We start from the raw sequence: 10,367 nt of genomic DNA, 5'->3' as shown, positions 1-10,367 counted from the left end.
GCTATCAAATATTATAGAGTATGATGTAAGAATGTTTGATTGCATATTTTATGCCTAACTCAAACAAAATTTATTCTCAATTAAGTAAAAGTAAAATGTGCTACACTTAAATCTTACAGTTAAGTATTTAAAAATTAAGTATTACAAATATATCATTACATATGTTACAGTTAAGTATGAACACATCTGTCAATCTTGATTTCACTCTTTTCCAGCCTTAATTTCATTAGTTATCAAATATAGATACAGTAGAGTCTTGCTTTTTCAACCTTCACTCTTCCAACATTCTGCATTATCCAACGCAGTCTGCCTCCCGTCCAGATCCACAGCAGTTTCAAAACATTGTGATATTTTGGTGCTAAATTCATAAATACAGTAATTACTACATAATGTTACCATGTATTGAGCTGCTTTTCCTGTTAATTTGTTGTAAAGCATGATGCTTTGGTGCTTAATTTGTAAAAACATAATGTGATTTGATGTTTAATAGGCTTTTCCTTAATCCCTCCTTATTATCCAACATTTTTGCTTATCCAATGTTCTGCCAGTCTATTTATGTTCGATAAGCAAGTCTCCACTGTATACGAAAATTGAGACATTTCACTATGGTTTACTCCTAACACACACACACAACAAGGTAGGAAAAAGCTCCATGTCCACAAGATTAACTGTAGAGAAAAAACCCAGTATTATTCCACAATATTCTGACCATCTTGAGAGAAAGAGAGAGAGAAATCATTGGAGGCAGAGCAATTATTTTATTAGCTACTTATTATTTGTCAGAAGACCTAATGGAATAATTGTACATCAATAACCAAATTGTTTTGTCTTCTTCTTTTTTTTTTTTTTGCTGAAGGAAACTCTCTATCCATTACTTCTGAAATGGTCCAGAAAGGTTTCCTTCTCCTTTGGAGCCACTTCTCAGAAGGTACAAGTTGCTATATGGGAAAGAAGGAAGAATGACACTTTTTTTAAAAAAATGTATGTATACATAGATATATTTTTTTCAATCTAGGAAGAAAAATGAAATATAAGTCAAATAAACAATCAAATCTTGCCTTCTTGTCCCTTCAACGGGTTCAATGCAAAATGGCCTTTTCCCTTGCCTACATTTATCTTTGCAGTAATCCTGTGAAGAGCAGGCTGAAAGAAAATGACTGACTCAAATTCTCTTGGTACACAAGAATCTGAATCCCCCAGGTTCTCTCTGAGGGTGCATCTACACTGTAGGTGTTAATGCAGTTTGACACCACTTTTACTTCAATGGCACAATTCTAAGGAATAACGGGAGTTGTCATTTCACAAGGTTGCCTTCTCTGCTTCCCCAAACTACAAATCCCAGGACTCTAACCATAACACTAGATGCTTAGCCGCAAAGCCACACTGACTCTAGTCTTTGGAGGGAGTTGGGATCAGTAGAACTTGCTTCTGACTAAACAGACAGAGGAATGGGTTGTGCTCACACACCAAGCATTTTCTTAGCTGCTGCATTCTCAGTGGCATCGTTCCAGGCTGATGCCAGCATGACAAGCAGAATGAAACCCAAAGGTTGTCTTATGGGTCAGTGACATTGTAAGTAATGCTCTATTAATCAGGAAGTTCCTTTGACACCTGCTCTCCTACTTTATTACCCATGACAGCAGCCTGTTCCTGATCGTAATCGGCACTCAGAATCTGATGAGAATGTTCCCATGCCTCCTGAATCCTCATCATCTGCAAGTATGGTGAAAGCTCAGGGTATTTTGTAGGGGTTTCAACTTGCTTCACCAAGATGTTTTAAAGCTAAACAAATCAGGGCATTTGCAACTCTATATTCTCTTTCTTTAGGTATAGGTGGCTACTATAGAAGACAAAAAGGGCCACCACTTTACATAAAATTGCATGAACTAATTCATTAAAATATTTTATCACCATATTTCACCCAAACAGGAAGAATTATGACCAGGTGACTTCTTTGTCAAATAAGTCTGGGTTCTTAACCAAAGATGGGAAATTTTAAGATTTTTGGTTTTCTTCCTTGTGGTTTAGCACAAAGCAAGCTATGGCATGAAAACTTCCAAACTTGCTATAGAAAATGGATGTACAGTAGAGTCTCACTTTTCCAATATAAACGGGCTGGCAGAATGTTGGATAAACAAAAATGTTGGATAATAAGGAGGGATTAAGGAAAACTCTATTAAACATCAAATTGTGTTATGATTTTACAAATTAAGCACCAAAACATCATGTTTTACAACAAATAGACAGCAAAAGCAGTTCAATACATGGTAGCATTACTGTATTTATGAATTTAGCACCAAAACATTGCAATGTATTGAAACAGCTTTGGGTCCGGATGGGAGGCAGACTGCGCTGGATAATACAGAATGTTGGATGAGTGAAGGTTGGATAAGCGAGACTCTACTGTATTTTAAAAAGGACACCCAATGCATTTTTGTCAGAATACAGAAAACTTGCCTTTTCAGAGGACAGCTCCCAGAATCCCATAACCAGGATGTCCAGTGTGGGATTGTGAGGACTGTAGTGTTTAAAAGTGAGTTTCCACTGTTGCCATTTCTTATTCAAGGAATGGCAAAAGTGAAACATGATGGATAAAGATTGTGGCATTTGATGTGCTTTGTGTACATTTTTAAAAAATAAATCAACTTTCAGTTGGACCTGATGATTTATGGTGATGATTTTGACAAGAAATAAGTTGTAACTAGCTTAGATTTTTCACATAATTATAAAACTAGTTTGTCAGTGTTAGTTTTTAAATCAATAATTATTTTGACAAAGCCAACATTTTTGCTGTGTTTCAAACAGCTCTGTAAATGCATTTATCCAAATGTGGTTGAACATCCCTTATCCAGAATTCCAAAATCTGAAATATTTCATATTATGAAATTATCCACATGGGTAGCTAAGATAGTGACCCCTTTTGCTTTCTGCTAATTCAATGCATACAAACTTTGTTTTGTGCAAACATTTATTTAAAATATTGTATTAAAATACATCCAGGCTATGTGTATATCTGAAACATAAATTAATTTTGCTTTCAGATTTGAATCCCATAATTATGGTAGTAAAGGGTAAAGGTTTCCCCCTGACATCAAGACCAGTTGTGTCTGACTCTGGGGGGTGGTGCTCATCTCTATTTCTAAGATAAAGAGCTGGCATTGTCTGTAGACACCACCAAGGTCATGTGGCCAGCATGACTTGCATGGAGTGCCATTACCTACCTGCCGGAGCAGTACCTATTCATCTACTCACATTTGCACATTTTCAAACTGCTAGGTTGGGAGAAGCTGGGCCTAACAGTGGGAGTTCTTGGTGTTCCCCGGATTCAAACCTGCAACCTTTCGATCAGCAAGTTCAGCAACTCAGTGGTTTAACCCACATATGCAAATCCAACAATCCAAAAAACAAACAAACCCCTTCTTGAATTTGGATAAGGGATGCTCAACTGGTATTTGCAATTAAACAATCTCTCTCTTTCTTCTATCTGTGCATTTCATGTAATTTGAATGGATACATTCATTCTAAAAGATGCTCCGAGCAAGCCTCTGTTGTAGAAGTACAGTATTCTGTATACCCCACATAGCCTTCCACCTTTCGAAATGCTGTATACAAAAGGCTACTCCCTTGAGCCAAATTGGTGGGGGTGGGGTGTGTGGTATTAGTTGGTTTTCATTCATTACTGCCACTTTAATCACTTAGAGATCCAATTAGGTATAAATCATGAGCATTAAGTTACTTTCTCCAAGACTCCTGATAACACACATGGCTGGCTTTGGAGACTAGATTTCACACACAGCTGTAAAGGCAGGCGAGCAGGCAGGCGTATGGATTTTCTTCCCCCCTTTCTCCTGCTGCTATGAAATTGATAAATGAAGCCAACATTCTAGGTGCCGCAGTAATTTCTGTAGTGCAGTCAAGTGCTAGCTCCCTTGCCTCCTTTCGGCAATGAGGGCATGGTTCCCTTTAATACCTCAGCCTTCCCCTGGGCTGCCAAAAGGGCATTCCTGTGCCAGGAACAGTTTCATTTCCATGCAGAAATTTCCCAGGGCACAGATGAAAACTCGGATAACTCATTAACAAGGGCCTTCCTTTATAAGGAACAGAGAATCAAGAAAGATGTCAGCTTTCCTTCCTCTTTGGGTTTCTTCCTGCCTCGGATGGGTTCCATCATATCTCCCCAGCAGCCTGGGAGGTATGCAGAAGTAACAGCGCTCTGACATCCTTGAAGCCCTGTCCTCGCTTTTCCTTCTTCCCATGGAGAGAATTTCCCCAGCAGCCAGAATTGCTGTCTGGGAAGCATATTTCCTTCTAATCGGTTTTACAGCTCTTTTAAAGCAATATGTCAGATCATTTTCTCCATATACATAGTTAATGAAAGTAACCCTACAAATTCATTTTGAATAGATGGAAGTTGTTATAACCCTGATCTGGAATTTATTATGTTCATTACAATCCTGCTGAAGTAGGTAATGTAATGGACTATTACTTTTATTATCTTTTTAATCCCTCAAAATTATTAGGAACTGACTAATATTTGGCATCACCCTGTCCATGTTTAAACAGAAATTGATACTACCATTCGGCTAACAAATGATGAAGCATTTCCCATCTGTCCTTGACAAAAAATAATTTTGAAAGATTTTAAACTTGATCCGTTCTAAAGATTAAAAAAAACCAGTGATCAGTGATAATCAAATGTTTGGAGCATTAATAGTTTCATGTTCCTTCTATCACTGTTACTCTTCAGTGCATAATGCCAGTAAGCAAGACAGTTTTTACTAATCTCTGAGTCAAATTGCTTTTATATAAAAACCAACTGCATGTTTTAAAAAGCAGATTTAATACAATATTCATTATTTGCAAAAAAAATGAGCATGATCTGACGGATTTAATTTCAGATCAATTCTTCTTCTGTATACTTATTAGCACCAGAAACCGGTTTATTCTACAGTAATTTCTTTTCAAGATACAAATGAATTACTTCTTACATTCATTTGTGTCATATAATTAACTTGTTTCCCCAAGATGCATGCTGCTGTTGTGTGGTTTGCTTTTATACTACTAGCACACTACATTACCTAATAAAAGCACAAATATGGGAGGATGGATAAGTTTGCTTCAGAGCCTTTGCAAGTTATGTTTTGATATTTAGCTTCCAAAGTGATCTAAACATCATGGCTTTGTTGCAGGATGTTTTACAGCTTTAGTCAAAAAATGTAATTTTTCAAGCACTGGTTTACATCTGGTCTATGTTGATTTCACTGATGTGTTCAGTCATACATCCAGCAACACCTCCTGTTACACAATCCACCCTGACATATGTCCCCACCTACTGACATGCCTTCCACTCTAGAAACTTTTAAAAATAAAATTGAATTGTAACACTCTGCTATATACACTAAGGCTGTGAAGGCCAATTTCATTCTATTTTGAACACATTTTCCCAGGCTGTTTTATGCAAAGAAGGGGCTCTTACTAAGCTCTTGGTTACTTTCTTGATAAGAAATCAAGAGCTCAGGGTTGCTGTGAGTTTTCTGGGCTGTGTGGCCATGTTCCAGAAGCATTCTCTCCTGACATTTCACCCACATCCATGGCAAGCATTCTTTAGAGTTAAAAACACCCCCACTAAAATCAGGACAGTAAATAAAGAACAACACCCCAAAATGGGAATTCCAAACAAGAATAAATCAGGGCCAGCTAACACCTCCCAACAAAGGATCCCCAGGCAGCAACCAGCCAGGCCTTGAAGCTGCAAGTATATTAGATGCTAATCAAAGTGTCCAATTGCAACATTCACACTTGCCTCAAGCAGACAGGAGGGTTTTTTTCTCCCACCCTGGACATTCCACAGATATATAAATCTCACTTGCCTAGTGTTCAACAGACCTCACAACCTCTGAGGATGCCTGCCGTATCTGTCAATGAAACATCAGGAGAGAATGCTTCTGGAACATGGCCATACAGCCTGGAAAACTCACAGCAACCCAGTGATTCTAGCCATGAAAGCCTTCCTTGTTCCATAGGACCTGCTACTAGGCTTAAAGCAGACCTTGGGATCAAAAACATGGTGAATTCTTTTAAGAATAATATAAGAGGAAGACATATAAATCCATTAAGGTATCTGTGGTCTACGGCCATCACTTTCCCTAAGCCATCACCTTTTAGAAGTAAATAAAATATTTCTTTCATAAGCAAAGATTTAGAGAGCTCATTTTAGGAGGCTTACATTCTCTGCATAGAATCCAGTGCAGTCTAGTTGAGAAACTGTTAAACTGAAGCTTGGGAGATCCATCTTCTAGTCCCCAATGGGTCACAAAACTCTTGAAGTGAACTTGAGACAGTCACTCAGTTTCAACACAACCAACCTCAAAGAGCCATGTATGGCTCTCAGACTTTGGCTTTGCAGACATCTGGAACCTTAGTTACCAGAATTTCTGCTGGCTTTTTCTGAGAGTTGATCAAAGTCTGATTAATTGACAGACTTTCGGAAAGTTACCATTGTAGACTATGTATGTGTGCCTTCAGATTGACTGTTGTCTTATAGTCATCCTATGTGTGGAGATTCGATGTGTTTGCTTCGGCACAAGTCTGTTGTCCACAATTACCCTGAAGAGCAGAGCTGCTCCAGTGTTTTGGCAAAACTTCAGAGATATTCCTGATGGTACATAATGCTGAGCAAAATCAAGTCAACCTGTTTTACCCCACTTTATGGACTACAAGTCTTTTTGTGGTCCACTAGGTTCAACATCTGGTCCAATGTGGGGGTTTGAACCCACGTAACTAAGCCTAATGACACAGAATATATTGCATTAAAGGAAGCTGAAGCTTGATGACAACCAGAAAGCTACACAACAATAGCAAAATTGGGATCATTTAATATATTTCTGACTGATTCTGTGGGACTCAACTGCATAGGAGTCGTAGTGGTTCAATTTTGCTTGATCTTAGGATGGTTCAGCCCTGCAGCCTAACTTGGAGATGAAGCTGTTCCAAGGTCTGTGACAATTTGAGAAATACATTTCCATCATTTTCTTTAGCATTCTGAGAGGTCATGAATCATCTGAGCAGAATGTCTTTCTCCAATCCTACTGACACAAAAGATGTGAACTCACTTCTACTGTATTGATGGCTGTAAATATTATTTTACATTCTTCTCCCTCCTGAAGCAATGCTACTGAGGAAAAATAATGATTTGCTATCAGACACAGACAAGATCTTTTTCTGTTGGGTTAATCTCCTTTCTAGTCCTGCCTTAACAATATTCACACTATACTAAAGAGAAAAACAAAAACAGTCAAGGAAAAAGTGGTATTCCAAAGACAGCTTCAATAACTGTGAAAGCTCTTATCTCATCGTAGCCCTAAGGCCAATGAATGAAAAGTGTCAGTGCCATGCTCTTGTAGATTTAAACTGAATGGAAGTATTTCCGTTGAAAAGCTGGTTCTGTCTGACAATTGTGAATGTGTTCCTGTTTGCAGTTTCTCTTTGGCTGTGTATCTCTTCTGTGCTGAAGTGGCTTTTTGCTTAGTTAAAAATTAACAGAGTGCTACAGAATGACAGGATTCCAGAACAATGTTAATGCACAAACAAGCCAGTTGTTTCTCTGCAAGTAAGTGTATTTGACTGACTGAGCATCAAGAAAATACATCTTCTCCATTTCATTTGTAAACTACCGCTACAACTTCTCCTCCTTTGCATTTTCAACCCTGTCATCATCATCTGTGTGTATATGTGTGTGTTTCCAGGGTATTGAAAAAACACTCTGCTTATAACAATCCAGTGTCTGTTCCTTGCATATTCTCATACAGATATTGAGGGGAGAATGAGATTTAGGACCATTGACTGAATTCAAGTCATAGCAGAACCGGGGTTTTCCAGCTTCATCGTCCAGCTTTTTAGCTACTTCATTCATCCAAAATAAACAAATAAATGCAATATGATAATTTCCTTATGGAGAGAAAAAGTGGGGTATAAATAAACATCACCATCACCATCATCTCTGTCTTCTATCCTCTCCCATCTCTCTCATACATAAATATTCACACATGTGTATTTCATACCTTTACATTTCAACTTAAAGACAGGGAAGGAAAAAGGAAAGAGGAGCCCTGTGCTTCTTTACACTGTGTATTTTTATGATGTACATTAGATACAATGTGTGAACAGCTCTGAACATCTGTGAATTCTAAATATATATTTACTCTCTATGTTAGAATTAAGATAAGAATATCTTCGTGAATTCCATTATGCAGTAAGTAATGGACGTGTTGAAGGCATCTGTGCAATAGCAAAATGGACAAAACACATTTCAACACTTATATACCAGTAATTAGAGTTTTGCAAGGGACACCAGATCCTGTCTTGGTAGCTAAGCAGGGTCAGCCTTGATTAGCACCTGGATGGGAGACTGCCAATGAATGCTTTAGCCCCTCCACAGAGCACAGGTTGGAAACTACTGCTGCAGGCAGTTTCTTTCAGAGGAAGAAACTGGCAAAATCACCTCTGAGGATTCTTTACCTAAGAAAACCTGATGAAATTCATGGTCCTTCCATAAGTCAACAGGAGACTTGAAGGCACATATTCAGTAGAACTATATCACACAGACTGCAAGACATATTGTCATACTTGCAAACTGTAGAGATGTGTTTATTATAAAGTGTTATTTATAATGTGTTTAAACTGTATTTATAATGTTTATTATAAAGTGTTATCTATAATGTGTTTGAATCTGTATTTATGTATTACATTTGTTGCCAGGGCCTAGCTGAGAGAGATAGGTTGCCATGGTAACAAAGCCTCAGAGGAGGTGGGCGGAGTTTAAGGAATAAAAGGTTTGAAAGCGTCAGTTAATATTCATTCAGGAGGAAGAGACCCTGAGGAGAAGAGCAGAGCCAGTTAAGGGCTCTGGGAAATAGCAGAGTCAAGAAAGGACTCTGGGAAAAGTAGTTTAGTCCGGTGGATGAGACCCGGGGAAGAGGTTCAGAGTCAATTAGGGCTCTGGGTTGTGAAGCTGTGAGAATTCAGTAGTTCTTAGAATTTGTGAATATTTCTTCAGCAAGAGAGCTGAAGGTGCTACCTTGTTAGATTGCTTAGGTTAAAAGAATCTAACAGAGGGGGTTTTAAGGATCGCCAGTAAGGAAAGACTGGTGATCAGTGGTTTGTTCCGAGTATAGGGCAAACAGTGTGGACATTCACAGTAGGGAACGCTGAAGTAGTATAAGCACTTCACTAAAGAAGGAGTTTGTAGAATTGTAACATCAGAAGCCTGAATGTATCTCAAACCAGCCATTTTGTAACATCAAGCCTTGTGCCAAGTTCAAATTCTCAAAACTGCAACAATTACGTTCTGTTAACAATAAAACTTATTCTCTTTGTATTTCAAACCTGCCTCCTACATTTCTTTTATGCTTGGTGCATTCCACACTACCAAAGTCACCTCACAACACAACTAAAGATAAACAGAGACATAAACCAGCGTCTCTAAACATATTGGTGGCAGTTTAATTGATATCTAAAAGAAGGTTCCTCACGGAATATTAGTGGCATTAAAGAAGATTAATACTTCCTCACACAAACAAACTTCATAAAAAAGTAGAGGCATGTGATTCATCAAAAACCCATCCCATTTTTGGTTCTATTTTTGGCCAGCCTCTCATTCCAATTACCAGGAAATTTCTGAAATCGAGAGAGGGGAAATACCATTTCATGATCTGTCAGCCAGAAACTCTGTTTTCACTCTGGGAAGATCTGGCCCATTGGCAACAATGGGGAAAATGGTGAGGCTCCTCTTTCCATCATTTTAATGGCTATTGGAACAAAAATGGCCAGACTTGGAGGACACATTTATGACTGCAAGACCTCCAAGTTTCAAAGCAATTGAGTCATCCACTGATTTTTAGGACATTTTTAAAGTTTCTATAAATAAAAGAGGAAGGCTGCTGGACTGGTGCAGGAGTACACACACACAAGCCAGAAAGTAGGGTTGGGGAAGGAATAGCAAAGACTGGGAGTCAAAGAGGTGAACTTGAAGAAGAAAGGGCTTTTTATTTTGGTGGGGTGGTAGCGGTCGTGGGAGGAACTTAGGCTGCTGGTGCAGTACAGAATACAGAAGCCAGAAGGCAAGGTTGGAGAAATTTTCCCCATGAGGACTCAAGGGAGTCAGGCTATTCCCTAAATCTATCCCACACTTAGTCAACTGAAAACAACCCCCACCCAAATATTTAAACAAGCACTAAAAAAAGCCCTTTTATAACTTAACCCCCTCCCCCCAATGCACACCCATCCACTCTGCCCTAGCAAAATTACTAATAAAATAAGGACTATAAGAAAAATATTAACTAAGAAAATTTAATGCAGAAGAAAAAGGT

At 38.4% G+C, this 10,367-nt stretch overlaps 1 long non-coding RNA gene across 1 annotated transcript in view; it reads right to left on the bottom strand.

The window, feature by feature from the left end:
• Window positions 1-625: 625 nt before the first annotated feature.
• Window positions 626-10,367, bottom strand: part of LOC132772608 (uncharacterized) — a 34,282-nt gene continuing 24,540 nt past the window's right edge. The window contains exon 3 of the long non-coding RNA XR_009631236.2: window positions 626-938. This is a non-coding gene — a long non-coding RNA (uncharacterized lncRNA). The remainder of the gene's footprint in view (window positions 939-10,367) is intronic.

This window comes from Anolis sagrei, chromosome 4 (genome assembly GCF_037176765.1).
Source record: "Anolis sagrei isolate rAnoSag1 chromosome 4, rAnoSag1.mat, whole genome shotgun sequence".
Classification (NCBI taxonomy): Eukaryota; Metazoa; Chordata; class Lepidosauria; order Squamata; family Dactyloidae; genus Anolis; species Anolis sagrei.
Note: the sequence above shows the minus strand (reverse complement) of the source record. Positions and strands in the feature narration are given on the sequence as shown.